Below are 5,338 nucleotides of genomic sequence, written 5' to 3' on the forward strand. Positions count from 1 at the left end.
TTGCTCTGTGTGTCTGTGTGTATTGCTCTGTGTGTATTGCTCTGTGTGTCTGTCAAATCAAATCAAATCAAATCAAATCAAATTTTATTTGTCACATACACATGGTTAGCAGATGTTAATGCGAGTGTAGCGAAATGCTTGTGCTTCTAGTTCCGACAATGCAGTAATAACGAGCAAGTAATCTAACTAACAATTCAAAAAAAAAAACTGTCTTATACACAGTGTAAGGGGATAAAGAATATGTACATAAGGATATATGAATGAGTGATGGTACAGAGCAGCATAGGCAAGATACAGTAGATGATATCGAGTACAGTATATACATATGAGATAAGTATGTAAACCAAGTGGCATAGTTAAAGTGGCTAGTGATACATGTATTACATAAGGATGCAGCCGATGATATAGAGTACAGTATCAACGTATGCATATGAGATGAACAATGTAGGGTAAGTAACATTATATAAGGTAGCATTGTTTAAAGTGGCTAGTGATATATTTACATAATTTCCCATCAATTCCCATGATTAAAGTGGCTGGAGTAGAGTCAGTGTCATTGACAGTGTGTTGGCAGTAGCCACTCAATGTTAGTGGTGGCTGTTTAACAGTCTGATGGCCTTGAGATAGAAGCTGTTTTTCAGTCTCTCGGTCCCAGCTTTGATGCACCTGTACTGACCTCGCCTTCTGGATGACAGCGGGGTGAACAGGCAGTGGCTCGGGTGGTTGATGTCCTTGATGATCTTTATGGCCTTCCTGTAGCATCGGGTGGTGTAGGTGTCCTGGAGGGCAGGTAGTTTGCCCCCGGTGATGCGTTGTGCAGACCTCACTACCCTCTGGAGAGCCTTACGGTTGAGGGCGGTGCAGTTGCCATACCAGGCGGTGATACAGCCCGCCAGGATGCTCTCGATTGTGCATCTGTAGAAGTTTGTGAGTGCTTTTGGTGACAAGCCGAATTTCTTCAGCCTCCTGAGGTTGAAGAGGCGCTGCTGCGCCTTCCTCACGATGCTGTCTGTGTGAGTGGACCAATTCAGTTTGTCTGTGATGTGTATGCCGAGGAACTTAAAACTTGCTACCCTCTCCACTACTGTTCCATCGATGTGGATGGGGGTGTTCCCTCTGCTGTTTCCTGAAGTCCACAATCATCTCCTTAGTTTTGTTGACGTTGAGTGTGAGGTTATTTTCCTGACACCACACTCCGAGGGCCCTCACCTCCTCCCTGTAGGCCGTCTCGTCGTTGTTGGTAATCAAGCCTACCACTGTTGTGTCGTCCGCAAACTTGATGATTGAGTTGGAGGCGTGCATGGCCACGCAGTCGTGGGTGAACAGGGAGTACAGGAGGGGGCTCAGAACGCACCCTTGTGGGGCCCCAGTGTTGAGGATCAGCGGGGAGGAGATGTTGTTGCCTACCCTCACCACCTGGGGGCGGCCCGTCAGGAAGTCCAGTACCCAGTTGCACAGGGCGGGGTCGAGACCCAGGGTCTCGAGCTTGATGACGAGCTTGGAGGGTACTATGGTGTTGAATGCCGAGCTGTAGTCGATGAACAGCATTCTCACATAGGTATTCCTCTTGTCCAGATGGGTTAGGGCAGTGTGCAGTGTGGTTGAGATTGCATCGTCTGTGGACCTATTTGGGCGGTAAGCAAATTGGAGTGGGTCAAGGGTGTCAGGTAGGGTGGAGGTGATATGGTCCTTGACTAGTCTCTCAAAGCACTTCATGATGACGGATGTGAGTGCTACGGGCGGTAGTCGTTTAGCTCAGTTACCTTAGCTTTCTTGGGAACAGGAACAATGGTGGCCCTCTTGAAGCATGTGGGAACAGCAGACTGGTATAGGGATTGGTTGAATATGTCCGTAAACACACCGGCCAGCTGGTCTGCGCATGCTCTGAGGGCGCGGCTGGGGATGCCGTCTGGGCCTGCAGCCTTGCGAGGGTTAACACGTTTAAATGTCTTACTCACTTCGGCTGCAGTGAAGGAGAGACCGCATGATTCCGTTGCAGGCCGTGTCAGTGGCACTGTATTGTCCTCAAAGCGGGCAAAAAGTTATTTAGTCTGCCTGGGAGCAAGACATCCTGGTCCGAGACTGGGCTGGGTTTCTTCCTGTAGTCCGTGATTGACTGTAGACCCTGCCACATACCTCTTGTGTCTGAGCCGTTGAATTGAGATTCTACTTTGTCTCTGTACTGGCGCTTAGCTTGTTTGATAGCCTTGCGGAGGGAATAGCTGCACTGTTTGTATTCAGTCATGTTACCAGACACCTTGCCCTGATTAAAAGCAGTGGTTCGTGCCTTCAGTTTCACACGAATGCTGCCATCAATCCACGGTTTCTGGTTAGGGAATGTTTTAATCGTTGCTATGGGAACGACATCTTCAACGCACGTTCTAATGAACTCGCACACCGTATCAGCGTATTCGTCAATGTTGTTGTCTGACGCAATACGAAACATCTCCCAGTCCACGTGATGGAAGCAGTCTTGGAGTGTGGAGTCAGCTTGGTCGGACCAGCGTTGGACAGACCTCAGCGTGGGAGCTTCTTGTTTTAGTTTCTGTCTGTAGGCAGGGATCAACAAAATGGAGTCGTGGTCAGCTTTTCCGAAAGGGGGCGGGGCAGGGCCTTATATGCGTCGCGGAAGTTAGAGTAACAATGATCCAGGGTCTTTCCACCCCTGGTTGCGCAATCAATATGCTGATAAAATTTAGGGAGTCTTGTTTTCAGATTAGCCTTGTTAAAATCCCCAGCTACAATGAATGCAGCCTCCGGATAAATCGTTTCCAGTTTGCAGAGAGTTAAATAAAGTTCGTTCAGAGCCATCGATGTGTCTGCTTGGGGGGATATATACGGCTGTGATTATAATCGAAGAGAATTCTCTTGGTAGATAATGCGGTCTACATTTGATTGTGAGGAATTCTAAATCAGGTGAACAGAAGGATTTGAGTTCCTGTATGTTTCCTTCATCACACCATGTCACGTTGGCCATAAGGCATACGCCCCCGCCCGTCTTCTTACCAGAGAGATGTTTGTTTCTGTCGGCGCGATGCGTGGAGAAACCCGCTGGCTGCACCGCTTCGGATTGCGTCTCTCCAGTGAGCCATGTTTCCGTGAAGCAAAGAACGTTACAGTCTCTGATGTCCCTCTGGAATGCTACCCTTGCTCGGATTTCATCAACCTTGTTGTCAAGAGACTGGACATTGGCAAGAAGAATGCTGGGGAGTGGTGCACGATGTGCCCGTCTCCGGAGTCTGACCAGAAGACCGCTTCGTTTCCCTCTTTTTCTGAGTCGTTTTTTTTTTTTGGTCGCTGCATGTGATCCACTCGGTTACACTGGTTGTAAGGCAGAACTCAGGATCCGCATCGCGAAAACATATTCTTGGTCGTACTGATGGTGAGTTGACGCTGATCTTATATTCAGTAGTTCTTGTCGGCTGTATGTAAAGAAACCTAAGATGACCTGGGGTACTAGTGTAAGAAATAACACGTAAAAAAACAAAAAACTGCATAGTTTCCTAGGAACGCGAGCGAGGCGGCCATCTCTGTCGGCGCCGGAAGTGTGTATTGCTCTGTGTGTCTGTGTGTATTGCTCTGTGTGTATTGCTCTGTGTATTGCTCTGTGTGTATTGCTCTGTGTGTATTGCTCTGTGTGTATTGCTCTGTGTGTATTGCTCTGTGTGTCTGTGTGTATTGCTCTGTGTGTCTGTGTGTATTGCTCTGTGTGTATTGCTCTGTGTGTCTGTGTGTATTGCTCTGTGCGTCTGTGTGTATTGCTCTGTGTGTATTGCTCTGTGTGTCTGTGTGTATTGCTCTGTGTGTATTGCTCTGTGTGTCTGTGTGTATTGATCTGTGTGTCTGTGTGTATTGCTCTGTGTGTCTGTGTGTATTGCTCTGTGCGTCTGTGTGTATTGCTCTGTGTGTATTGCTCTGGGTGTCTGTGTGTATTGCTCTGTGTGTATTGCTCTGTGTGTCTGTGTGTATTGCTCTGTATGTCTGTGTGTATTGCTCTGTGTGTATTGCTCTGTGTGTCTGTGTGTATTGCTCTGGGTGTCTGTGTGTATTGCTCTGTGTGTCTGTGTGTATTGCTCTGGGTGTCTGTGTGTATTGCTCTGTGTGTATTGCTCTGTGTGTCTGTATTGCTCTGTGTGTCTGTGTGTATTGCTCTGTGTGTATTGCTCTGTGTCTGTGTGTATTGCTCTGTGTGTATTGCTCTGTGTGTCTGTGTGTATTGCTCTGTGTGTCTGTGTGTATTGCTCTGTGTGTATTGCTCTGTGTGTATTGCTCTGTGTGTCTGTGTGTATTGCTCTGTGTGTCTGTGTGTATTGCTCTGTGTGTCTGTGTGTATTGCTCTGTGTGTCTGTGTGTATTGCCCTGTGTGTATTGCTCTGTGTGTCTGTGTGTATTGCTCTGTGTGTATTGCTCTGTGTGTCTGTGTGTATTGCTCTGTGTGTCTGTGTGTATTGCTCTGTGTGTCTGTGTGTATTGCTCTGTGTGTCTGTGTGTATTGCTCTGTGTGTCTGTGTGTATTGCTCTGTGTGTATTGCTCTGTGTGTATTGCTCTGTGTGTCTGTGTGTATCGCTCTGTGTGTCTGTGTGTATTGCTCTGTGTGTATTGCTCTGTGTGTCTGTGTGTATTGCTCTGTGTGTCTGTGTGTATTGCTCTGTGTGTATTGCTCTGTGTGTCTGTGTGTATTGCTCTGTGTGTCTGTGTGTATTGCTCTGTGTGTCTGTGTGTATTGCTCTGTGTGTATTGCTCTGTGTGTCTGTGTGTATTGCTCTGTGTGTATTGCTCTGTGTGTCTGTGTGTATTGCTCTGTGTGTCTGTGTGTATTGCTCTGTGTGTATTGCTCTGTGTGTCTGTATTGCTCTGTGTGTCTGTGTGTATTGCTCTGTGTGTCTGTGTGTATTGCTCTGTGTGTCTGTGTGTATTGCTCTGTGTGTATTGCTCTGTGTGTATTGCTCTGTGTGTCTGTGTGTATTGCTCTGTGTGTCTGTGTGTATTGCTCTGTGTGCGTGTGTTGCTTTGTGTGTATGTCTGTCAACAGGCAGCAGAGTGTACACATTGTACCTAATTGATTCCGTAACACTGATTGGCTGGTTGGTTGACATTCTGCTTGTTTGACTGGATTCGTCAGGATCAGAACCAGATCACGGGACAGACATGTGATTCTATGTAAACACTGTTCCATTTGTATCGTGACCTGTGGTGGGAAATTGTCAAGTCACGCGTGTTCTCTCTGATACTGTGTGTGTGTGTGTGTGTGGTTGTGTCGGTGTGTGTGTGTGTGTGTGTGTGTGGTCTTGCCTAACTATCACATCTTAGATAGACCATAGATCAAGATGTAAATAC

Source organism: Oncorhynchus tshawytscha, linkage group LG26, assembly GCF_018296145.1.
Source record: "Oncorhynchus tshawytscha isolate Ot180627B linkage group LG26, Otsh_v2.0, whole genome shotgun sequence".
In the NCBI taxonomy this organism is placed as follows: Eukaryota; Metazoa; Chordata; class Actinopteri; order Salmoniformes; family Salmonidae; genus Oncorhynchus; species Oncorhynchus tshawytscha.